This window comes from Pogona vitticeps, chromosome 2 (genome assembly GCF_051106095.1).
Source record: "Pogona vitticeps strain Pit_001003342236 chromosome 2, PviZW2.1, whole genome shotgun sequence".
Taxonomy (NCBI): Eukaryota; Metazoa; Chordata; class Lepidosauria; order Squamata; family Agamidae; genus Pogona; species Pogona vitticeps.
The window spans coordinates 148,888,575-148,915,885 of record NC_135784.1 but is presented as its reverse complement, the minus strand read 5'-3'; the positions used below and the strand labels follow the sequence as shown (position 1 = coordinate 148,915,885).

Below are 27,311 nucleotides of genomic sequence, written 5' to 3'. Positions count from 1 at the left end.
TGGGCAGCATTGGTAGGCGGATTGGAGCAGCAGATAGCCTGTGGTGGGACGGAACTGTGCCAGCAGGATGGGGCCCAACACAGCTGACTGAGTGAGCACAATTCCGGAGTAGCAGCTGAAAGAAGAAAAGAAGCAGAAGCAATAGGGCAGCAGACTGCTGGCAACTTCTTGGCTTCCAAATGTTATTGGCCCAAACTTCCCAGAATCTTCAGTCAACATTGTGTTAGAATATATAAATACTGTGCAACCCAACGTGTAGACGTGCGTATAGATGTATATATGAATGACTGAGCGGTGTTATTTGCAAAAGAGAACCTGTGTAACCAATCAGATTGTGTCCCATGTCAGCCAATTGGTGCTTAGGCTATTAGATGTGTCAGCTAGGATGAGGCTTCTCTGTTGATATGTTAGTGTTCAGTTAGGACTGTTCCCTGTTAGTGTGTTAGTAAAGAAGATGTTAGGACTATCTAATAAATGTCTGTTATGAAACTATTATGAATTTCTCAAGCACAACCCATAATCTACATCATGTCAAATGTTCATGTACTGTTAGTTTGTTCTTCAAGACATTATACAGTACAGATTCTTAATGTTTACTATGGCGGAATTATAATCCTTTTACCTGCTGGCATGCACTTATATATCAAGGGAGAATGTTATTTGTGATCTGGGTGGGTTTTTTATACTCAAGCTTAACCTGCTGTGTACAAACTCTCAACAATTTAACATGTTGATGGCCGGTGGGCATCTGAGCAATTCCTTCTCTTCCATCATTCTAGGGGGCTGAACGCCTCGCGCTCTTGTGTCTTTGGAGTTGTGTGACGACTGTGAAAACAAGCCGGTACCAGCAGCTGCCTGAGTGCTTTGAGGGGAGCAGGAGAAGTCTAAAAAGTTTCTAAAACTGCTTGTACTGAACTCTCAGATGTTTATGAAGGAAATGCGGGCATTTCTTTATTCTTAATGAGACACAGCTTTGGGCTCAAACCTGTACAGGGGCCCTGCCACCTGCTTTGAAAGAAAGCCTCTTCTGCAGTTCACAGGATACAGTGACAGGATGTGGACAGGAGGCAGTGGTGAGGAAAAGCCCGTGTGTGTGTGTGTGTGTGTGTGTGTGTGTGTGTGTGTGCGTGCGTGCGTGCGTGCGTGCGTGCGTGCGTGCGTGCGTGCGTGCGTGCGTGTGTGTGTGTGTGTGTGTGTGTGTGTGTGTCCGTCCGTCCTTGCGTGCATGCATGCACACACACACACACATTTTCTTTTCTTCATTTTATATTATTTCATATTTATATTTTTAAATGGAACATAGCAGCTCTTAGTATTGGAGAAGGAGGAGGAGGAGGGCTCTGTGTTATTTGCTTTTCTGAAGTGCCAAATGTCAGCAACAGTTTGGCCTTTGTGTGTCATTAAGGCATTGCATGGTCTGAAGCAAAAGCACAGGGGAAATACAAGTTCCCTCTAGTGGCTCTTTTTGTTCTTTAACCTTGAAGATGCAAAAATACAAAATACCAAACAAATTCCTCACAACAGTCACAGCAGGGCTACAATTCTAAACGCATTTACAGATGAGATGAGAAGAGCATCCCAATGGAACATCCTGGGGAATATACCGCAGGCATGCGGTTTGCAGAACCCCATCTGCAAAAGTCACCAACATGACTGTTCCTTCAACGTGCAAGGATCCTCCCCACATTTCTTGTTCTGCCCACCGTACTGTTCAGATCCACCCGTTATACTTTCATAGGCGACATCACATTTTCGTAGTTGGCTGGCTGGAGTTTACAATAAAGTGGATCTGTTTTGGAGTTATAAGGGGAGACCACAATTAACAGGAAATCAGAGTTTCTTTCTCAGCACTTGAAAGCAATATGTGAATCACCACTGAGTTTACAGGCTCTCACAATCATGAATCACCTTGCAGCAAAAGGGCTGGGAGCCTGGTCTCAGCAGAAACTTTGACTTTAATAGAACCAAAGTGATTCTCAGATTTCCTCCTCAGCTCCCTCTGTTTCTAGCATTCAGAAGAGCAGGCAAAAAAAAAAAAAAGAGTCAGCAATAAGGGAGACCATTGTGGCTGACCTTGTGCAATGCTTACTGTGTGCAAATCCAGTGTTGGATGTTCTCAAAGAGGATGTCTTGCTGGCTTCTGGGATGTCTCCCTCAAATGAGAAAATTAGCAACTATCTACACCCCCCCCCTTTTTTTTAAAGAAAATTAGCAGAACAGGATGAAATCTGTGGCTTGAGTAGGCACCTCAGATGGGTTGCCAACCCTCAGGGATATAAATGCTGGGGGTTTTTGTCTAAGGATCTTTGACATTTGGGGGGAAGAGAATTCTGCCTTTTCTATCAGAAATAATTTGAAATTGATCTTCGTCACACTATTCGTCTATATTACATCAGAAACTCTTGAGCCCAAAGGAAATGGAAACAAAATTTGTTGACAATAACATGTCTAAAACTGTTCTGGGAGTCCCTTTTTGCTTTCGAGTGATAACTATACCACACTTGCTCTCTGCCCAAAGAGCTATTCCACTGCATTTAGGTGCATTCAGCTGCCTAACTGTTGAATTGGTCAGGGAGCCCCTACATGCAACATCCACTGGCTCCCACTCTTCCCCATCCACCTGAGGTTATCTCCTCAGAGGGCGCACCATGTGTATGACCCCCTAACCTGACTTAGATGTTTAAGGCTGCATTCTTTTTTAAAATTATTTTTATAACACATAAAAACATATTTCCATTGTCATTCGTCATGTTCACTGGATATACATCAAATTGTTCATATCATATCATGTCTCATTTGTCGCTATACCTTATTTCTTTGCTCTAGTCTAGCCACTCATACATTTTATTCCAGTTTTGATAATATTCTGAATCCTCTTTCCTTTTAATTGTCAATCTATCCATCTCTGCACATTCCAAGATTTTTTGTACAATTTTTTTCTTCTAAACCGCAGAAGCCTCTGTGCTGAAAGGTCTGTAGATCATCAGCTGTAAGATCGAATCCACATGACGGAGTGAGCGCCCGTCGCTTGTCCCAGCTCCCGCCAACCTAGCGGTTCAAAAGCATGCAAATGCAAGTAGATACATAGGGACCACCTCAGTGGGAAGGTAACAGCGTTCTGTGTCTAAGTTGCACTGGCCATATGACCACGGAAGATTGTCTTCGGACAAAACGCTGGCTCTATGGCTTGGAAACGGGGATGAGCACCACCCCCTAGAGTCGAACATGACTGGACAAGAAATTGTCAAGGGGAACCTTTACCTTTACCATGTTTTTTTACATTCCCAACACCTATCAGAAACATTTGGGAACATTTTTGCTATTCTAGTTGGTGGCAAATGCCATCTGTAAAACATTTTGTATAAATTTTCTTTATATGCAGTTGCTAAGGTTAATTTACAATTATCACTCCATAACCTTTGTCACTTTTCTACGTAGCTGAATTGTGTGACCCAAGATTTTAAGCCCAATGTATCATTGTTGCTTTCACTTGTTCATCTTCCATTGTCACTTCTAAGAGGAATTTACAGATATTCTTAATTAGCTTAGCTTCTGTAGAGAGTAATATTTTATCAAATTGTGGCTGTTTCTTGTAGAAACCTTGTATTCTAAAGTCCTCTTTATATATTGATTGAATCTGCAATAAAGGTAACCATGATAGTATCAGTCCTTGGCTTGCTAGTTCTTCCTTGGTTTTGAGATTTCCTTCTGGATTTAATATTTCATTATATGTCACTATTTTCTCAAAGTTGATAAGATTTGGATAAGTAAATGCTTCTATCAGAGAAACCCAACTTGGTATTTTCCTATTGATCCTGTTTTTTACTTTTCCCCATATGGTTAGCAAAGCATCTCTTATCAGGTTATTTTCAAAGTATTTGTGTGCTTTAGTTTTGCCATACCTTAAAAAGGCATGCCATCCCATCTGCAAGTCATGTCCTTCTAGATGTAAGAGCCTTTCATTCCTCAGACATATCCATTCTCTCAGCCATACCAAAACTGAAGCTTGGTAATACAGTGTCCAGTTTGGTACGCCAAAGCGTCCTCTTTCTTTCGCCTCCTACAGTAATTTGGTTTTTATCCTTGCTTTTTTTTTTTTTTGACCAGACGAATCTTAGGGTTAATTTATTCAATTCCTCAAAGAACTTCCGATTAACCTTTACTGGAATTGTTTGAAAGAGGAAGAGTACTTTTGGTAGCATGTTCATTTTAATAGTTGCAATCCCTCCTAGAAATGATATCTGTCTGATCTCCCATCTTTCCAGATCCTGCTGTATTTCATTCAACAGTTTCCCGTAATTCTCTTCTTTTATTGTTGAGCACCTGGCTGTCAGATAAATTCCCAACTATTTAACTCTCTTGACTATTTGAAACTTGGTCTCCTCTGTTAGGAGATTTTTCTGTTTATCCGTCATATTTTTTACAATTAGTTTAGTTTTCCCTCTATTTATCTTCGTTACTTCTCCAAATTTTTCAATCTGTTCCAGTAATTTCAGAGTTGACTCTAACGGGTTTTCTAATATAAAGACCAGATCATCAGCAAAGGCTTGCAATTGTAATTTTTGTTTTTAACTTGGATCCCTTGTATTTCTTCGTCTTGTCTTATCTCTCTATTCAGTATTTCCAACGTCAATAAAAATAAACAACAGTGGAGATAGGGGACATCCCTGCCTAGTTCCTTTTTGGATCTCAACTATTCCTGTAGATTCTCCATTGACTATTATCTTTGCTGTTTGTTGCTCATAAATTGCATTTATCATATTTATGAAGTATTGATCAAGTCCATTATTTCGAGTTGCTTTCACATAAATTTCCAATTTACCTTGTCAAAAGTCTTCTGTGCATCCAGAAATAATAAGGCCATCGGTTTATCTGGGTGGGTTTCATAGTATTCCAAGATATCAGTTATAACTCTCAAATTGTGCCTCAGTTGTCTCTTAGGTAAAAATCCATTTTGATCTGGATGAATAAATTCCCCTAGATATTTTTTCAGCCTATTTGCCATTATTGTCGCCATAATTTTATAGTCCACATTCAATAGTGAAATTGGCCTGTAGTTTTCTATCGCTTCTAGTTTCTTCTGCTCTTTAGGAATCAAAATAATATATGCTTCCATCCAGGATTTTGGTGCTTTTGCTTCTTGTAAAACCTCATTACAAATATCTTTCATGGGAACACTTAGGATCTCTTGAAATATTTTATAGTATTCTGCTGGTAATCCATCTGGCCCTGGTGATTATTCACTTTTTTGTTTTTTAATTGCTTCTGTTATTTCCTCCATTGTAATTTTTGCGTTTAATATTTCCTTATGAGCTTTAGGAATTTTAGGTAACTTTGTCTTTTTTAAATATTCTTGGATCTTTTCTGAAGAGACTTCTTGCACTTTATAAAGATTTTGATAGTATATTCTGATTATCCTTTGGATTCTTTTTCTTGATGTTGAATCTTCTCTGTTTCATCTTTTAATTTATCAGTTTGTCTCTTTATTTTTTGTTTTTAAAGTTTATAGGCTAACCATCTTCCTGGCTTAAGTGCATTTTAAAAGAAATTTTGTTTCATTCTCTTAATTTGTTGAGCTATTTCTTCTGTTTCTATTAAGTCTGTGTTTGATCAGTGCCATATTATTTTAAATTTATTTTTTCTGTGGATATTTTTGAAGTTCTGCTTCTAGTTTTCTGTATTCTTCCTTCAATTTCTGGTACTGTTGCTTTTTCATCTTGTTTTTCTTTGCTTGGTATGTTATCGCTATTCCTCTAAAAATGCTTTCGCGGTGTCCCATATATTCTGAAGTGTTGTCTCCTTTTTTGTTTTCTTTTTTTTAAAGTTCAATTTCTTTTCTGGTACAGTACTTTCAATCAATTCTTTTTCTTTCCAAATTGCTGTGTTTAAAGTCCATTTCTTATTTTTCCTCTGGATACCTCTCCATTTAATTTTGTTTGGGTTATGGTTTGTGCATAAATTAGTATCTGTTTCTACTTCTTGTATCCCTAGCTTCAGTTCTGCTGAGGTCCATATCATGTCTATTCTGGACTAGGATTTGTGTCTGTTTGGGTAAAAAGTAAATTGTTGCTTTTCCCTGTTCAATTCTCACCATATACGGTATCTTTTAACCCCAATTCTTCCACCATCTGAAAAAATATTTTTGGTAGCTTCCTTCTTATAGTCGTGGTCTTGTTTCCTTTCTTATAACCCAATCTTTCATTTGCTATTGTGTTGAAATCGCCTTGTAGACAAACATATTGGGGTTCCTTTTCTGCTATTTGGGTATATAGTTTCTTATAAAAGTTCTCCAAGTTATTATTGGGTGCGTAGATTGCCACTAATCATGTTTTTTTCTGGTTTGTTATAGTTTCCACCATTAATATTCTTCCTTCTTTATCCGCATAGAGAAATTTGCCTTCTCTACTGGGTTTCATATATATGGCTATCCCTCTTTTTTCTTGTCCTGGTCAGCTGAGAAGAAGAGTTTTCCCAATTTCTTACATTCTAGTAGTTTATGATATTGTTGTTTAATATGTGTCTCTTGAAGCCAGATGATCTCAGCTTTTTTCTTTCTCAATTTGTACTTTATTTTCTTTAACACTTTGTTGAGTTTGTGTTAGTTGTATTCCCAGCTGGGTTAATTGCAAATCAATCTGGTCAATTTTCCCCTCCAGTTTCTGTTGGCTTTCCTCTATTTTTTGTTGTGTTAATTTCATCCCTTCTTCAGTTTTCTGTTGTCTCATTCTAATTTCCGGAAGCATCTCTTGAATAAGTTTGGTAAGGGTCTGTAGGTCTTTATTTGATTTATCTGGCTGTAATAAGACCTCTAAGGTTCTCTTTTGCACCAGGCTGGCATTTGCTGATGAGGGTTTACAGATGGTGCTGATCCTGGCTTTTCCCCTGATTTATCTGGAGTAGAATCCATCTTAAATTAGCTCTTTACATTGTCTGCATTCTTTATTGTCTGCATGGGGTACTTCTCATTGCACTCCACCTTTCACAACACCCCAAAGAGCCTTTTAATCAATGCTGACTCCATTGTTTTTGATGTGGTGATCAAATCTCTTGAAGTCACATTCTTAAACGTCTTTACTCATGCATAAGTCTCAACAGAGTAGTTGAATAAAGAGTAGTCATTAGGATATTTCCATGCAGGAGGACGCATGCTAACATCTAAAGCAGATCTCACTGATACCAACTGATGTAACTGGAGGCAGAACCCAACTTGCCACTTTGTTTTGAACTCCTCTTACACATATTGGCTTTACAGAAATTGGTGACTGTCCTGGTTTGGCTAGACAGCCTGAAGCACTGGAATCCATGATCTATGGAATTGATCAAGGAAAGATTGCATAATTAAGGACTCTCTGACTCTCTTCCTTGAAGCTTCTGAGACAGTAGACTCGTAAAATGCCTTCCTCCACCCTGGTAGAATTATGGTGCTCTCTCTTGGCTCCAGGCTAATCTTCAGTCTAAGGGAACTGGCTACAGTCTTCAAAGTCAATGGACTGCAATTCCTTTCTCTGTTACAGATTGTCTGTGACCTTGACTGAGTCACTTAATCTTCCTGAGCCTCACTTCCTCAGCTGTTAAATGGGGGGGGGGGGTTGCCATGTCCTTCAGCTAATCCTTTTTCTGTTTATGGAGCTGGCAAATTCTTTGGGGAATAAGCTTTATCTTATTGATGTGTAGATACTGCATTTTGAATGCAGAAGGAATCCATTTCAAGGCCTAGGATGTTATTCTTTATGTGAAAACCTGTCTATTAAAGGTACACAGTAGGGGAGCTGCAATTATGGGTGCATCACTATTTTATATTAGAGAAAAGACTGCATTGGCTTATATGAGCCAAAGCACCTATCAAGAAACCAAATCTGTACAGGGAAATCAGAAGGAAGGCTGAACATTTTGCAGGAGCTGTATGCCATTTTTAATACTAAAAATATCTGTGTGCATGTGTAATATCAGCCTGATCCTATTGATCTCTTGCGAAGACACACATAGAAATCCTATGCTCGGGGACCATGTTCTTTCTTCTCTGGCATATTTTTGATCACTCTTCAAAGAATCGATGGGTTTTTAAGTCCCATAGAATATGCCATACGTCCCTCTGGAATGGCAACAAATGGCCTCCTTAGTACGTTTCCTGCTGTGATTTGTTGCCAGTGGAGGGGCTTTTAAATACAGTATAATAGCATTTCATTTGCAGGCAGAAAGCTAAAACTCATGAGAATATGTCTACACTAGAGAGTTGAAGCAGTATGGTACCATACTGGAATTTGCAGTCTGGTGAGGTTCTTGGCATGCTCTACTCTAATTCACACACTTTCCCCTTAGAAAGTTTATGAGAACCATTAAGCCGTAGTGACAGTGTCCATATTTCTCTTAGAGGTAAAGTCAAAACCCTCCCTGTTTCATGTTGTATGAAGCTTCTAGAGGAGCAACAAGGACAAGCACTTCATAACAAAATAACTGCAAGATAGAATACTGGGATAATAGCAATCCCATATGCACTAACACTGGGTATCAGTGGGAGGCAGGCCTTACAGACTAATATGATTGTCCTTTGCCACTAACTCAATAGGTAAAGTTCCTTACATCATCCTATCTTCCTGTTTGTTTGTTTGTTTGTTTGTTTGTTTGTTTGTTTGTTATTTGTTTTGTTTTGGGTTGGCTAATATCTCTGTGTTTTTTCCCTGTCTTACAACTTGGCCAGTCTTTGGCATGGTGTCCCTGGCATTGGAGTGGGAGCATTTGTCGTTCTTCCTCAGGTGACAGAATATCTTGAGCTGCCTCCGGTTATGTAATTTTGTTGACTGATGTGCTCCTTTTTACGTTCTTCTTTCTATATTTTATTGACTGCAAGCCACTTTGAAGGCCGCTAAGTCACAAAATAGCATTGTTAAATGTCTGCAATAATGACCATCTCTTTCAACAGATACTGTAATTCCTAAAATAGTTTTCAAAGAAGTATTGTTAAAGAGGTAAGCTCTCCACTTGGTCACCCTCCCCACAAATGCATTCATTATCCACGTAAATCCATGGCCTCTACTCCACTCAACTGCAGAAGTGGACTGTAATCCATGAAATCTCAAACTGAAATAAAACTGTTCCCTTTCAAAGTGCCACAATGGATTTGTTTTGCGATATATCCTAAAATAACATCTATCCTTTGCATCCACAGTCAGAAATTGGTGGGGAGGAAAGAAAACAGGCAGAAGTTTGAGAAACAGATTGCTGATCTGAGAAAGTATGCTGAGATTCTCCCCTCACCCCACCTCAAAAATTTGAAGAGCTTTCTTTTCCAGGAGATGGAAACTGAGCCTTTTCATTAAGCCCCTCTCAGCTGCTCATCTTAATCAAACAGGCCCAGAATTCGTACCTGTAAACTGGAGCTGCTGCTCTCCAAGATTGGGGTGGGTAAACAGACACAAGACATCTCAGGCTGGTTTCTCTGCAGCTGGTTTAGAAAAGAAACTGAAGACTTCCCCCTTTACACCAGATTACAGTACTTTGGAAGAAAGCTGTGTTTGTCTGACATGGCCTGAATAGCGATTTTTGTTTCAAAGAACTGGCTTTGTATGCCTGCTTGTCCTCGAAAGGCTCCTGGAAACTCCAAAGGAAAGCAGCTTCACAGGAAATCAGTTAACGTTATGAGTCAGCTGGACTGAAAACTGTGGACACACCTCTTAGAAGAAGAAGAGGCAGGAAAAAAAAAACTTAATCAAGTCTTTGGCAAATGATTCTCTTTCTCTTAGCCCAACCAGCCAAATGTCTCCAGGGTTTTCATAATCTGCTAATGTCTGAATATGGGTGAGGTGACTAACAATAGTAAACAAAGTAAATAACTTTTAGTCAACTGTCTACTGGGGCTTCTGATGATGACTCTAGGACGCACCCCCCATACTCTGGCATAAGGAACCTGGATGCCACCTATTTAGGGAGCCACTATTTTGGGAAACAGACTTGTCTGGTGTATAGAAAGCTCTGCTCCAATTCCAGTCCTCATCATTTCAGTATAAAAGGATCTCAGGTGGAAACACCAGGATTGGGTGAGGCTCTGGAGAGCCACTCTTAGCGCTCTTCCAAATGGGTTTACGTGCCCTTTTAAGCTCCTCCTGGAACACAGAAATTCCCCAACATACAGAGGTTGTCCATTTTATCCTGCTTCTTCCCCTCCTCCAAACTCCCCTCAAACCTATTTTTCCTAAAAATTTCTTTGTTCTGTGTGGGTGGAGCTTCCACTCCATTCACAGTCTGACACTTCTTTTCAAGGATTCTTTGTTCTGTCTGGTTTTTGTAAGGATCTATGTGCTATCCTGGCCTTTCTTCAAAAGAGCAGAGGCCTACTGTGGTGTAGTATCCAATCCAGGAAGAGCGAAGGAAGGAAGGAAGGAAGGAAGGAAGGAAGGAAGGAAGGAAGGAAGGAAGGAAGGAAGGAAGGAAGGAAGGAAGGAAGGAAGGAAGGAAGGAAGGAAGGAAGGAAGGAAGGAGAGTTGAGGGGGGTGCTTTTCCTTTTTCCCACAATCAATTTTTAGAAGCTTCCCCCTCAGGAGGGTGTTGGAGCAAGAGATATGTGGTCCCTAGCCATGTCACCCAACTGTTGACTCCAATATGGAATATGACAAAACACGAAGGACTTAAAGAAAATCTCTTCCTGTGGACATAGCGATAATAATTGTGTTATTAAGTCAATTCTGACTTATGACAATCCTTTCCAGAATTTTCCAGGCAGAGAATACTCAGAAGTAGTTTACTCTTCCCTTCTTCTGGGGGATGCCTTGGGACTATGCAGCTTGCTCAAGGCCACACAAACTGGCTCTACACATAGGAGACACAGTGAGAAATCAAACTCTCAACCTCTGGTTCCACAGCCTAAATGTTTGTTGTTGTTTCATCATTAAGTCGTGTCCAACTCTTCGTGATCCCATGGACCAGACCACGCCAGGCCCTCCTGTCTTCCACTGCCTCCTGGAGTTTTATTAAATTCTTGTTGGTAGCTTCGACAACACTCTCCAACCTTCTCGTCCTCTGTCGTCCCCTTCTCCTCTTTCCTTCACACTTTCCCAACATCAGGGTCTTTTCCAGGGAGTCTTTTCTTCTCATTAGATGGCCAAAGTACTGGAGCCTCAGCTTCAGGATCTGTCCTTCCAGTGAGCACTCAGGGTTGATTTCCTTTAGAATGGATAGATTTGCTCACCTTGCAGTCTCAAGAGTCTCTTCCAGCACTACAGTTCAAAAGCATCAATTCTTTGGCGGTCAGCCTTCTTTATGGTCCAGCTCTCACTTCCATATATCGCTATTGGAAAAACAATAGCTTTGACTATGCGGACCTTTGTTGGCAAGGTGATGTCTCTGCTTGTTAAGATACTGTCTAGGTTTGTCATCACTTTCCTCCCAAGAAGCAGGCATCTTTTAATTTCGGGGCTGCTGTCACCATCTGCAGTGATCATGGAGCCCAAGAAAGTAAAGTCTGTCACTGCCTTCATATATTCCCCTTCTATTTGCCAGGATGTGATGGGTCCGGTGGCCATGATCTTAGTTTTTTTGATGTTGAGCTTCAGACCATTATTGGCACTCTCCTCTTTCACCCTCATTAAGAGGTTCTTTAATTCCTCCTCACTTTCTGCCATCAGAGTGGTATCATCTGCATATCTGAGGTTGTCGATATTTCTTCTGGCAATCTTAATTCCGGTTTGGGATTCACCCAGTCCAGCCTTTTGCATGATGTATTCTGCATATAAGTTAAATAAGAAGGAAGACAATACAGTGGACCCTTGACTTACAGACGGCTTGACTTACAGACTTTTTGAGTTACATACTTCTCTGGCCGCAAAATTTAGGTTTGACTTGCAGACTGAGATTTGATTTACAGACCAGAAAAAACCCAAAATGGAACAAAAACGGCCTGTTACGGGATTAATCGGTTTTCAATGCACTGTAGGTCAATGGAGACTTGACTTACAGACTTTTTGACTTGAGAACCTCCTTCCAATACGGATTAAGTTCTCGAGTCAAGACCCCACTGTATACAGCTTTATCGTACTCTTTTCCCAATTTTGAACTAATTAGTTGTTCCATATCCAGTTCTAACTGTTGCTTCCTGTCCCACATATAGATTTCTCAGGAGATAGATAAGGTGGTCAGGCAGTTCCATTTCTTTAAGAACTTGCTGTGGTCCACACAGTCAAAGGCTTTTGCATAATCAATGAAGCAGAAGTAGATGTTTTTCTGGAATTCTCTGGCTTTCTCCATAATTCAGTGCATGTTAGCAATTTGGTCTCTAGTTCCTCTGCCCCTTCGAAATCCAGCTTGTACTTCGGGGAGTTCTCGGTCCACATACTGCTGAAGCCTACCTTGGAGGATTTTGAGCATAACCTTGCTAGCGTGTGAAATGAGTGCAATTGTACAGTAATTGGAGGATTCATTGGCACTGCCCTTCTTTGTGATTGGGATGTAGACTGATCTTTTCCAATCCTCTGGCCACTAGTGAGTTTTCCAAACTTGCTAACATATTGAGTGTAGCACCTTATCAGCGTCATCTTTTAAGATTTTAAATAGTTCAACTGGAATGCCATCACCTCCACTGTCCTTGTTGTCAGCCGTGCTTTCTAAGGCCCACTTGATTTCACTCTCCAGGATGTCTGCCTCAAAGTCAGCAACCACACTATCTGGGTTGTCCGGGACATCCAGATCTTTCTGGTATAATTCCTCTGTCTATTCTTGCCACCTCTTCTTGATGTCTTCTGCTTCTGTTAGGTCCCTCCCATTTTTGTCCTTTAAGTTTATCATGTCCATCTTTGCACAAAATGTTCCTTTAATATTTCCAATTTTCTTGAACAGATCTCCGGTTTTCCCCTTTCTATTATTTTCCTCTATTTCTTTGCACTTTTTGTTTAAGAAGGCCCTCTTCTATCTCCTAAATGTTGAATCCCTCTAAATCCCACACTTTGCCGGACAAAGTGAGCTTAAGGTGAGGAGGCAGAACTATGCCATACAACATGCCCCATCTCAAAAAGCCCTTATGGTAGTTAGTAGTATCTTAAATAAATATGTGTTCATCTAAGGAGCTAAGGAGCAGGACCAGTCAAGATATTTTGCTGCCTGAGGCACAGCAGAAGATGGCACTCCGTGTGACACCAGAGGCTGTAAATCATACAAGAACATCTGGCCATTTCAAATAGTAACAGAGCAAAGAAAGTAACTGTCACATTCTCACCTGTCCCTCGGTTGTTTCACCAAGCAAAGGGCACAAGCTACATGTCGTGTTGCTGCCACCAGTTGATTACATCAACATTGTTTATTATTGACAATGTGTAATTTTAAAAATAACCAGATAGTGGTTATTATTACAGGTGATGAAGCTACAATCAATGTTGGTAACTCTTAACAGAACATCCTACCTCTCTCAACTGCCAACCCTCTCTCTCCACTCCAAACTCCCCAATTCCCCAAATTCTTCAATCTCCACTCCTCCTGCTGCAGAGACTCTTAAATCTCCTGGCTCCACCTCTTCAGCACTCTCATTGGTACATGCAGATATTCCATTAATATTCATGACCTGGGCGGATGCCACAGTAACCAATAGCTTCCTGCCCTTTCATGGCACTCAAAATATACTACACGGGGTGTGGTCAGACAGGCATTTTTCCTGCTGTTTGGCCCGCTGTGGGGACAGGCTGATTTGCTCACTTTTCCAGAGACCAGATAACATAATCGTGGAGTGAACCAGTCTGTCCCCAGCGTTCTCCTTTCTGGGTTCCTGTCGGGGGTTACTACTTTTTGCTGCAGGTAGGATTTATTTATTTAATTATTTAATTGTTTATTTATTTATTTATTTATTTATTTATTTATTTATTTATTTATTTATTTATTTATTTATTTATTTATTTATTTATTTATTTATTTATTTGATTTGATTTGATTTGATTTGATTTGATTTGATTTGATTTGATTTGATTTGATTTGATTTGATTTGATTTGATTTATATCCCGCCTATCTGGTCTGGTCAACCACTCCATTTTGATTTGTTTTCAGCATGCCCAATCACTGGGATCAAACAAAAGTGAGTTTCCTGCTTTACATTCCAAGCTGGCTTCAATATCCCCATTTTTTAAAAGTTAAACCTGTTAGGGCAGTGCTGATGTACTGCATCATCTTGTGAAAAATTTTAAAAGTTGAAATCTTCCTCCCAGAAGCGGAACACAGGAGGGACAAGAGAGAGTTTTGTTTTGCTTTCTTTTCTTTTCTATTATTTGCCTTCTTAAACGAGCCAAACCAAATAGGGTTGTTTGAGGATTGCCCCAGATGGCATGCCAGACCTCTGCCTGATCTTAAGGAGCTCTATTTAACCTGATCCAGACAAGCCCAGCTGCTGTTGCATGTTGTTAAGTTGCCTCCAACTTCTGATGGCCCTATGAATGAGTAATCACCAAGCCCTAGTTCAACTGTACCTGCCCTCTTCAAGAGAAGGCATGTCGACATGAGCCTTGTTTAATTGTTCCATCCTCACACAGTTGAGGCAGGATGTGTGTGTGGCTGAGCTTGCTGGTCCTCAACTTTCTATCTGTTTGGTGGTAAACCATCTTTGCAATTGTTACAAAACGACTTCTACATTTCTTGCCATTCATCTGTTGTGTCTTTTGGGTAACGTTTGGCTCTGAAACCAAGAATGGAGATTGGGAAACTTAATCTCCAGTCACAGCAGACAAGGAGCACAGGCTGGGCTATTTTACAAGGCAAGAAGGAAGGAAGGAAGGAAGGAAGGAAGGAAGGAAGGAAGGAAGGAAGGAAGGAAGGAAGGAAGGAAGGAAGGAAGGAAGGAGAGTCTCCCCTTCCTCTGAAAAATGATACTTGAGGATGCTTATACAACATTATTTTGCTTCTTAAAACATGAAACCAAATGGAGGGAAATTTTGTGTTAATTCACATTTCTAGTAACACAAAGACACTGTAGACAGGGTGAAAGGCAGCTGTTCTAGATAGGACAAGGGGAAGCAGAGTTATTTGGAAAGCCATGTTTCAGAGCAACAGCGCAACGTTCCCTGTGTGCTTCCTGTGTTAGCCAGATTTAGCTTGGCCACACCAGCTGGAGTTGATGGATGCTTTATTCTAACATCTGAAAGACACCAGTCTGTAGTAACTCATAGTTTAAATTGCTTTCACTCTAGTCTAATTTATACTTTTGAGCGTCTGTGTGGGGTACTGTATGCTAGATTTATGTAATTCTTTATCAGCCAGATATATAAATGCTATTAAGTTGTGACAGTTAGGAAGAATTGTCCAGTGCTGAGTCATTACTATGTTTTGGTCAGCCTGGAATTCAGAGAGATGTTAATGAAAACAAAGATTTACGCTACTGTGGAGACTGCTATTGATATTGGAGGAAACGATTTCCAGAAATAACAAAACAAGTCTGAGGTAAACAAATTTCATCACAAATTCTAAAAAATTGGTAAATTAATTAAAACATAATTTCAAAAAAACTTATCAAAATATTGCTCTTGAGATTCAGTGTTTATTTTTATTCTTCCCTAAATCCTCAAAAGAAGGAAAAAAGAAATTTGAATAAAGCATCAAAATACTGTACTGAAATGTGCCATAGAGATTTTTCCTGGGTGTTTCTCTCTCTCTCTCTCTCTCTCTCTCTCTCTCTCTCTCTCTCTCCTGGTTATTTCAGCCTCAGTGTAAAACATTGGTCAAGATTCTTGAATGGTGGTCACACTATGAAAGCAAAACAGCCGCCGCCATCACCATAGTGAGCATGTGAAATACGACCATCTAGTGGTGACTTCATGAAGTGTCTGCTTGAAAGTCTGCAGAAGAGAAGCATCTCACATGGGGAGAAGAGCCATTGCCTGCCAGTTATGACACCTATTAATATGTGTTAACTTGTGACATGCATTAATACTTTCATGAGCTGGTTGTGCCATCACCCCTTTAACTTTGCCATGGGGTTATCCATACTCAACACTGCAGCCCACTTCCTGAGGAAAGCATTTGTTCCATCACACAAATTAGAATGAGGTCATACTAACTTTATTCGTTTTTTCTGCCTCTAATCTTTCCAAAGAACAAAAGTATGTGTGAAGAGTAAACACAGTATCTATTGTAAATTGGTGGCTCCTGTGTTACAATGATCAAAGCCTATTTCCTGAACATGTGAAGCTCAGATACAGAAGTGATTTTTTTGAACTTAAATAAATAAAAGATTGCGTTTCTTTTTTATTATTATTGTGATGCAAATTCTGAAAGAGGGAAAAATCCTCCTGACTTACAATTAGAGGCATTGCAGGCTAGTTACTCAGAAATTGTTGTCTCTTGGTTACATGAGGCAATTTCTCTTGATATTTGATTCATGGAGACTTAAGCTTTCATTTTTGAAAGGCTGCCCAATAAATTCAGTATGTACCTATTTTGCTGTTCCAATAGCACATGTTACGGACAGTGGGTTAGGAATTCAACATCATTCATTGATGTTAAGTGTCCTTCTCAGGGGGCTCATGAGCCAAGTGGAGGGATCTCACCCCAAAATAGGGGTGAGATATGCCCCCGTAGGCTTCTGTTTAGACCCAGCATCATTGGCCCCCTTTTTGCTCAGGCAGATCAGAAACAGCACCTTCTGCCCTATATTCCCTTGTTCCTGCTCTCTCATTATGGCACAAGCAACCCCTTTCCCTGGGTCTATATCACTGGGCTCTGTTAGTTGCATCTGTCTTGTACTGCACATGCGGTGGGATTGGAGACTGTAGTCGTCAAGCCTCTCCTTTTGTAATTAGGCCACTTGTGTGATCCTGAGCACAGCTGAATGTGATAGTAAATCATATGTATTTAGAAACAATGAAAACAATCCTGCAGCACCTGCAAGATGAACAGATTTCACTTGGCATAAGCTTTTATCAACTGTAACCCATTTAATCAGATGCCTGTATGGAAACAGCTGGCAGACTACTAAACTTTATACAAACCTTGCATTAGGCAACTGCCACACTTTGTCTAACAGTTGGGCCAGCTTACTCTTCCTAAAGTAGTTTTGCTATACATGCATAAAGTTAGTCCATTTATGGGAGTTGTATACACAGCAGCCTTTTCTGCAGAAGGAATGGCACTGCTAGCTTTAGCATTCCCTTCCGTGTGGTAATTCAGTTGGCTGTGTTTTTTTTGTTCACAAAGTTTTGGCAGGGTTGCTGGGAAGCTTGGAGATACTGCTATAAGGAAAAACAGCCATGCCGAGCTTGGCAGGAGTGCAGACAAGTTGGCATTGGGATCATAGTTTGTGATTTAGCTGCCTGAAGAATCTCAGCTTTCCACTTCTTAGATGTTCTTCTTGTGGAAGGAGACTTTAAAACATGTGGACAACCTTAGTGAATCTCAGAAACCAAACAAGTTGCCAAATAGGTCTTCCAGTGGACACAGGACAAGGCATGAGTACTCTCCTACTGCCCTTCTTTGACCTTCCGTGGAGTAGGAGCAAGAGAACTACTTAGGGTCTCTACTGGGGGGGGGGGCTTAGTGTGGCTTTGCTCCACATTGATGGTCCAGATCAGTGGTTCTTAACCTTTGTTACTCAGATGCTTTTGAACTGCAACTCCCAGAAACCCCAGTCAGCACAGCAGGTGGTGAAGGCTTCTGGGAGTTGCAGTCCAAAACTCCTGAGTAACCCAAGGTTAAGAACCAGTGCTCTAGAGCCTAGGTTCCCAACCTTTGTTACTCAGATGTTTTTGAACTGCAACTCCCAGAAACCCCAGCCAGCACAGTTGGTGGTGAAGGCTTCTGGGAGTTGCAGTCCACAACTCCTGAGTAAGCCAAGGTTGAGAACCAGTGGTCCAGATGATGGCAACACCTCAGAACGCTTTGCACCAGCTCCCCTTGTTCCTCAAGAGTTGGGAAGCTGGTCAATGTGGGTTTCTTTGCAAAATTCAGCTGGTCTAACTGGTGGCATATTACCAGTGTGGTGGTGTAGTGGACAGAGTGACAGACTAGGATTCGGGGACCAGGGTTTGAATCCCCAATTGACCATGGAAACTGACTGGGGGAGTGAAACCATTCCTTAAATATATCACTTACCTTGAAAGTCTTATTAAAGTCTCTATAAGTTGGTTCTGACTTACCTTCATGGGCTCATCCTCTGTTTCTAAGCTCAGAGTGCTGGTTCTCATTACTGTACCTTTGAAGCTCTAAATGGCTTAAGACTAGAGATGGGCATGCATTAAGTCATCCCTGTCCAGGGTGAGTTGTTGTTACTCCCACACAGGTGTTGTGCGGGCACAGTGCCTGCACACTTGCCCATTCCTTGGGAGATGTGCGCTTCTCTCTCTGCCTCCCCAGTGTGACTAGCCACTCAGCTTTTGTAGCCTGTCCACTACTCTTCCATCTTTCACCTTCTGAGTACCCAACTCGCTGGGGGGAGAGCAATGTGTAGCCTGCATAATTAACTTGTAAATCGCCCAGAGAGTGCTTGAAGGGGTAGTATATAAGCAGCACACTTTGCTTTGCTTTGCTTCTCCCTCAACAAGCCACACAAAGGCAGCAGGACAGGAATCCAACATTTTCAGTGATGGTTGTGCATTACCCAGATTTAAAACAGTGGAGGGAAGCTATAGACAGGCGAGGGGAAAGACCTGTCAACCATTCTCAGGAATTCATTGAGTGGTGAAAACTCCAGGGGACCATACAAAAAGAAACAGACGGCTACTTTACAAATGTTTCCTCAGACCTTTGAGATTACATCCATTGTTTACCTGGGGGAAGAGTGTCACAGTTTAAAGTGGAATATAGGGAATGCCCAAATTCTGCTGTGTCATGCGAGCAGCTCTTTGTTTCAAGAATTATTGCCTCATAGCCAGTGGTGGGATTCAAATAAATTAACAACAGGTTCTATGTCCTAATGATAAATAAATAAATAAATAAATAAATAAATAAATAAATAAATAAATAAATAAATAAATAAATAAATAAATAAATAAATAAGTAAATAAGTAAATAAGTAAATAAGTAAATAAGTAAATAAATAAGTAAATAAATAAATAAGTCAATATTTAAATATGTAAATATGTAAATAAATATGTAAATAAATATGTAAATAAGTAAGTAAATGCCCAGGACAGTGGGATCTGATGAGGATTTCTTCCACAGTGGTCTCCCTACTGCCTATTATCACAACTACTTCTCACATAATTAAGACATCTGGATAAGTGCATCTGTTTGGGCATACTGCTGCTGTTACCCTCACCATGGGCATGTGCCAAAAACACACACACAAACACACACCTCACAGTGGGTGCTTATGACCAAGTTTGACAGAGAACTGACACATCTCTCCTTCCCTTTACCTCCTATTTTGCCCTATAGCTCACCAGTAAAAATTGCTTCCCTCCCCTTTCCTGCTCCTGAAATGACTGATAGCCCTGTTTGTTGTTACCTGGAGGCAGCCTTTGCGCACCTGTTGTGGAGTTCTTCTCCCCCCCCGCTTCCTTCTGGCTTGGAAGGTATGTTCCCTTTTCAGTCTGTTGCCACTCCACCTCACCCCCACCACCTCAATCGGTCCTTCAGTTACTGACTCCTCTGAGGTCTCCTCCTTCTCCATCTTTCCCCTCCACCCCGCACCCACCGCTTCTCCTCATCAGTCGCTTTGGGGGTGTTGGTGTTGCTGGCGGCGCTGGTAGTGATGATGGCTTCCCTCAGAGCCCTGGCAGCTGCTTCCTCTTCTCATTTTCCACTTTTCCTTCATGCCACAGTTTCACCAAAAACATAAGACTCCCCCCCTCCACTGTCTTCCCCAAATTTCCACCTTCCATTTTCATCTCCCCTGTCCTCCTCTGCTGCCCCTTTTCTCCTTCAGCCCCACACAAGTCCTCAGGGAAGAGTCCTAAAATACATGCCTTAGTTTTCAAGGAGAGTGCTGTGTAACCCCATGCAGTGCAGGTTTAATCTCTATTCCCTGCTCTGGGGAAACAAGGAAGGTAGTTGTGTGGGAAGAAGGGAAGGAAGAAGAAGGAGAACCTCACTTGCCTTGAAAGGCCCATTAGGGTCATCTTGAATGGCACGTAACACACATGTAAAGCGAAGATGAACTTGAGAATAACTCTCAAATTCTCTGACCCCTTCTGAAAAAAAAAGTTCTTACCACAGAGCAACAGTAATAGTAATAATGAAGCTTTTTCTGTAGCACAAGCAAGAGAGGGCTGCCACCCTGGGATGTGAACTGGTCTCTGAACAATGCCACAATCATTTAATCCCTCCCCATTCCAGGTTCTGTGGAAAAGTCCTACTTCGGGCACATCATGAGAAGGCAGGCATAGATTGAAAAAGACCATAATACTGGGAAAGGTAGAAGGCAGCAGGGAAAGAGGAAGGCCAAATGCAAGATAGACCTAATCCCTAAGGAAACCACAAGCTTGAGTTTGCAATAGATGGGCAGGGCTGTTGAGGCCAGGCCATGTTGGAGATTGCTCATTCCTAGGGGCACCCTAAGTAGGGGGGAATTTGACGATACATAACAATAACAGCAACCTCAGGTTTTGTATGTATTTAACTGCCAGTTCCAAAAAGTTGAAAGGTTATTCCCTTAATTGGTTGTTGTGGGTTTTTCAGGCTCTTTGGCCGTGTTCTGAAGGTTGTTCTTCCTAACATTTCTTCCAGTCTCTGTGGTGAGACGTTAGGAAGAACAACCTTCAGAACACGGCCAACGAGCCCAAAAAACCCACAACAACCATCAGACCCCAGCCGTGAAAGCTTTGCAAATAAATGCCCTTAATGGGGGGACTACAACTCCCAGAATCCTGCACCAACCACAAAGACAGGGTTACGATCTCCCTCAAAACAGTGGCCAGAGAAACCCATTGGCCAGTTATTTATTTATGAAATGTATGCTTTTTTTGCAGCTTGTGGGTTCTGCTCTTTTCGTCTTGTTTTCAAATGAGTCACTTTTTCTTACAAAATAATTGTAAAAACATGTTGACTCAATACTAGGCTGCCACGCAAGCATCTCCTGCCCACTCCCCAATTCACCAACATTTAATCCCTCCCCATTCCAGGTTCTGTAGAAAAGTTGGAGGCAACAGGAAAAGAGGAAAACCAAATGTGAGATGGATTGACACCATCAAAGAACCCACAAGGTTGAGTTTGCACCAGCTGTGCAGGGCTGTTGAGGACAGCGCAAAGGGGCAACGTTGCAAAAACAGAAGCTTAAAACAGCATGCTGACATGTGGCTCTTCAAAGAGGACTATCCCAATTAACAAAAATTCAATCATCTTTGCAGACACCCTTGGCCTGATCGGATCGTATGGCAGATACCCTGGACTGCCAAAAAATATGAGTAATTGGGTTCTAGATCCAATTAAGCCTAAATTATCTCCAGAGGCAAAAACAAACAAACAAACAAACAAACAAACAAAAAACCCTGAGGCTGTACTACTTTGGGCACATCATGAGAAGGCAGGCATAGATTGAAAAAGACCATAATACTTGGTAATGTGGAAGGCAGCAGGAAAAGAGGAAGGCTAAATGCAAGATGGACCTACTTCCTAATGAAACCACAAGCTTGAGTTTGCAATAGATGGGCAGGGCTGTTGAGGCCAAGCCATGTTGGAGATTGCTCATTCCTAGGGGCACCCTAAGTAGGGGGGAATTTGACGACACATAACAATAACAGCAACAACAGGTTTTTTATGCATCTAACTGCCAGTTCCAGAAAGTTGAAAGGTTATTCCCTTAATTGTTTGTTGTGGGTTTTTTTCGGGCTCTTTGGCCGTGTTCTGAAAATTGTTCTTCCTGAAAAACCCACAACAACCATCAGATCCCAGCCGTGAAAGCCTTTGCAAATAGATGCCCTTAGCCACTTTTAAATTTTTTATCATCATAATAAAATATAATACCTGATAGAGCCTGGTTCCCCATTAGTTTTTCCATAGATCCTAAATACTAGATTTCCGCATACCAATGGAAAAAGTGGCATGTTCCCTCCCTGAAAATCTAAATAACTAATTAATCACCAACAGGCTTCTGACCTTTTTTCTCCAAAGTTCAGGTATTTATTTATTTCAAAAAATAGAAGTATCAGTTTTTTTAAAACCCTGGAGCCTTGGGTTGTTTGTTTGTTTGTTTTTATTTTTAACCCATCTTTCTCCCTGCAGAGTGTCTCCAGTGGTTCACAAACCCTGACACAATGATAAATATTTTTTTTTACATCCCACTATAAGGCAGCATAAAGATGCAATAATACATAAATGCTAAAAGGTTCTAAAGGGAATCCTGTTGAAATAATTTTGAAAATATATTTTACATGATAAAAATTTTAAAAAGCAATCCCATTTCATTTCCCTCCCTCCATTTCTCCACAGCAGTTTACATGTTAAAAAAGCCTACCACAAAAGTCTTTGCCTGCCAGAGTCAATACTGCATGGCAAACAGCTAAGGCAGGGAAATAGTTAATAAAAAGCCAGCTTTATACTTAAACATAGTTTGCCTTTTATGTATTATACTTACTTACTTGAATAATCTCAAAAATGAAAGCTTGAAACTTAAACCTATCTCAACACAGTCCTCTTGAAGATGCTGGTCACAAATCCTTGATTAGTATGCTTTAGTCCCTCCTCCTCCTCCTCCTCCTCCTCCTCCTCCTCCTCCTCCTCCTCGCAGTCCCTCCAGCCCCCAGCCTGAATGTGTGGATAGTTTCGATTCCCCTTTGATATGTTGATCTGCTTTCTTCAACCCTAGCCTGATGGTAAATCTTACTAGTGTTAAAAAACTGATAGCTGTCTTCCTGTTTTTGAGTAAGCCTGCCATTTGTCTCCTCAAATTGTCAGAGCAACAGCCTTAGTTGTCTTTAACTTGAAAAAAAACACATAGCCCCCCTCCCTCCCCCGCTCGTCGCTGGTCACCTGGCTCCTCCGGCTTCATTCATCTCAGGCCAGTAACCGGATCTCCGAACTAAAATAAAAAATAACAACCACCTCTATGGAACCGGTGCGAACCGGGTCAATCCCACCTCTGCTCATAGCGTCTTAAAACACAAACATATTGAGAGTGAGCATTCTCTCTTGAAGAGACCTTTCTGTCTGCTGGGGAATTTCTCCAGCCCAGCCCCCCCCCCAAAAAAGCAGAAGTCTTTCAGGTGGACCAAAAGGGTCCAGCTAGAGCCTGAATTGGGGTCAGGCTGGAGTGCATTACTCCATGTGATCGCCAGGAGATAGATCTTACAAGATTGCTCTACAAGCAGTCGAAATTGTGATCTATTTGCTTGTGTGATCACATCCTTAGCCTGGTGGAGAGTCTTTCATGGCACAGAGTTGCACAGAGTAGAGTGGGCTGGGCTGGAGCCTGCCCGTGCTGGTCAGACAGATGCATCAAGTCTCTATTTTTTTTATTTTTGTTTATTTATTTTTTTATTTATTTTGCTGCAGGAGAGTAATGCTATGGCCCCTTCTGGATCACATTTTGTTTCTTAGAAATATGACTAAGCCTCATACAGCAAGTTCTGGAACAGCTCTTATGTAACTCAAGGAGATCTCCTTCGTATTCACATACCCACAGTGCTACTGGAGCCCAAGTCTCAAACAGGCTTTTGACCTGCACACGTCATCTGAATTCTTCTGAATTATATCTATCTGGAGTTAGAATGATCATTATAGGAGGGAGGATGGAATGGCAAAGAAAAGTAGTATGCATTGGAGTTTTTGTCCACAACCTCACATTCTGTCTGTAGTTTAAGTGACTGGAAGGGACTTCTTCTGGGCTGCGATGACGCACTAACCAATTGTTCCTTCCAGCTTTTGAAATTCGAAGAGAGCCCTGACTTTCTGCTGAGTGTTCTATCCTTCTCTTTCATGGGTTGGATGCAGTTGTTTATTGCTGTTGATTTGGTTGGATGGTTGCTAGTATATATGCAGTAAAGAAAGCAATATACACAAGTCTATGATTTCAAGCAATTATAGGTAAAGACAATTTTTTATTCCTTCTCCTACAAATGTTTCAGAGAAAGTTACCGAGACTTTAAGTGCCAGTTAATGAGGAAAGGGTAGATTCTGGGGAACTTGTAGCTATTCTCCTTGGTGGATCTCTGTACTTCTGCTGTGTAGCAAAAAGAAAAAATTACCAGAAATTCAAAGCTCTGCAACAATATATTCAAGGTGGCAGAATTTATCCAGTGGCACAGTGGGAAGTAATACCTTAACATAGGGCCCCCAAGTCCTAGAACTAAACCAGAGCACAAGCTTCTGCACTTTGCCTTTTGATTATGTTTCCTCCTCTGCTTTTGCCTTAATGATTGGTGATGTTTGTTCCATCATACTGTGAGCAGACCTAGTAGATCAAAATAGCCAGCCATCTTTTTAAAAATGTTTTTTTTTCTTTCAGCCTTTGTTCTTCAAAGAAACCAAATAATCTCAAGCCTCTGAAAAGCTCAAAGGGTGAAGGCAAAGCATCAGGGCTGAGAAGAACAATGGGGGTGTATCCCCCAATGGAGACCCGTGTCTACATCTCTGCATGGTTATTACAATAAAAAAAATAATAAAGGCCCTAGAACTGAAAAATTCTAGGGTCAATTACTGTCGCCCCAGGGAGATTTCCAAGGATTTCTTTTATTTTTACTTAATGATTCTGTGCAGCTCTGTCTTACCCCCACCACCACAAGCATAAACATAAAGGTGAGCTTTTACATTGCACTTTCTACATTCTGAGTGACAGATGGTGGAGGGAGAAATATTTCAGAAGTGCTTAGGTTGCAGTTCTGTGGCCAGATGTAGAAGGAGACTTTGGTTCATTCCAGGAAGGCAAGCATGACAACAGGACAGGTGTTGGCCACTGCATGGAACAGAATGGAATGGAATGAACGGTTAAGTTCTTGGAGACAGATGTTCAGACCAATCCTGAACTTTCTGTCAGCCTGTGCTGGAATCTTATTAAGCCAGTCAAGGGATCAACCTACTTTCACGGATCACATATTTGGCTGTGTATTAGCTCAACACGGGGGCCACAGGGGCATGCAGAACACAAACCAAAATGCTAGTAAGTGGGAGGTGAATGGTCATTGTGCTCCAGAAATCACACCTGAGATGAACAGTGCTACGGTTGTTATGCTAATCTTTTGGGAAGATGTAAGACCATCTTTTCTACTTGCTGAGAGCAAGCTAAGGCCTAGTTCTCTGCTTCTGTGCAAGCAAGCCTGGGTGGGCTCTCAGAAGTCAGGAACAGTGTGTTGGTGGAGCCATATGGGTCAATGCCACTGCTGTCCTGAGAGGCAAGAAAGCACAGATTCTCACATGCAGAGTAGTACTAACTGAAGAGGGTGCATGGTTTCACTTAACATTCAAGAATTTGTCCCAACTGAATGAAGTGTGTTTCACTTAATTCTACACTGAGTTTTAAGATCTAATTGGCAGAATGCACAGAAATACAAATTAAGTGAATGCGCAGAATACAATTACAAATTAAACGGGTTTGTGGAGTTAAACATTAAAGAACTTGCTTATGTGCCCATGTGAATCTCCTGTTTAGTTTAAAATGTAATAACAAAAATGTGTTTAGCACACGTTAGCTATCTAATCCCGGGTTGAAGCATTTTTGCAGTTAATATTTAGGAATTTGTCTCTAATAAATCCAAAAGTTTTTAAAAAGTGATATTTTATTTGAAGACGGTTCACAAGGAGTGGGAACGCTATTCTTCTATTGTCTAATTTGGGACCAGACTAAGAATCCAGTCTTGACCATCTGGAAGGACCAAAGGGCAGCTGGGCCAACACTACCGTGTTTCCCCCAAAATAAGACAAGGTCTTGTATTAATTTTTGCTCCAAAAAACACATCAGGGCTTATTTTCAGGGGATGTTTTATTTTTTTCATGTACAACAATCTATGTTTATTCAAATACAGTCATGTCATCTTCTTCTGGTTGCTGCATAATGATGGAGGGCGAGGTTTCACTTAACTGAGGCTTATTTTTGTGTTAGGGCGTATATTACAAGCATCCTGAAAAATCATACTAGGGCTTATTTTCAGGTTATGTCTTATTTTCAGGGAAACGGGGTAGGTCAGCTGAATCTGAAATGGGTTCACAACACTCCTTCTCCAAGCCTAGGAGGGGTGGACATGTCTTACTGCTACCACTGTCTTGGCCTAGCTTTGTGCCAGCATTACCACCGAGTCCCTGGGGTGTAAAGAATTTGGATCTGATGGAACTCAGCTACTCCCTCACACTGCCCCTTCTCCAGCCCAGTTCTAGCTCTCCTTGCAGCAGACTAATTCTGCACTCAGATTGTGAGATCAGCTGGAAGAGCAGGGTGCTCCTGGCTGAAAGCCATTTCTGCCAGTGGAAGCAGCGTGTGCCCCTTACGGCTGGCCCATCTCTGAGATGGCGTTAACTGAATGTACAGTAGGTTAACTGCAGTCAGTGGAATACACGAATCATGACTTGAGTCTCCCTAGTTTCAGTGGAAACTAAACTCAATTAACTTATGGACCAATTCTACATATGCCTAATTGAAAGTGAGCCCTGGTAAATTCAGTGGAGTTTAAACCCAGGTAATTGGGTGTAGAATTGCATGAGTAGGAAAAATATTTTTACAACTTCTGCTTTTCAGAAGCTACTTCAGTTTGATAGGTGATAATCGAAGCTTAGCAATGAGACAGTGTCTATGACATGCCATTCTCTGGACTGCCCTCCCATCGGCTTTGGCTCGACAAGACACCTAGGAGCCAGGCCCCCTCCCCCAAAAGACAAGAGCTGGTTTCAACAAGAGCAGGTCCCAGTGCTGTTCCACCGGCCTCTTCCTCCTCCACCAGCCATGGGCAATGTGAAGTATATGGTGGCACTGCTGTCTCCAGTGGAGATGAGTTGGATGCTTCTCTCTCTGGAGAGGTGTGTGATATGGAATGGCAGTTCTTACAAGCAGAAGAAGTTTGCCTGGAAGAGGAGGAAGAGGAGGAGGAAAGAGCCACACATCTTCCGTCCCCAGTGCTTCACTGCCTGAGGCAAATACCTCAGTGAAGGTCGTAGCAGGGCCGGCCTTGCTATATGGGGGCTGACACCAACCAATTTCATTTCAATGATTTTAAGAAGTTGCTGTAAGGAGTGGTTGTCACATTCCCACCTGTCCCTTGGTTGCTTCACCAACCAAAGGCACAAGCTACGTGTCATTCAGCTGCCACCAGTTGGTTACATCAACTTTATTCACTATTAATGACGAGGTCCAGGCAACGTATCATTAATGAACCAAGTAGAAATTGTTTATCATTACAGGTGATAACAGTCCAGTCAATATCATTAACTCTCAACTGAACAACCTTCTCTCTTCACTCTCAACCGCCTACTCTAACTTTTCCTCTCCCTCTTT

The 27,311-nt window shown here is 41.3% G+C and overlaps 1 long non-coding RNA gene across 2 annotated transcripts in view; it reads right to left on the bottom strand.

Annotated features, from left to right (window-relative positions):
• Positions 1-18,371, bottom strand: part of LOC110085877 (uncharacterized) — a 44,846-nt gene extending 26,475 nt beyond the window's left edge. For both annotated transcript variants that reach the window (XR_012083896.2, XR_012083897.2), the window contains exon 1: positions 9,365-18,371. This is a non-coding gene — a long non-coding RNA (uncharacterized LOC110085877). The remainder of the gene's footprint in view (positions 1-9,364) is intronic.
• Positions 18,372-27,311: the final 8,940 nt, after the last annotated feature.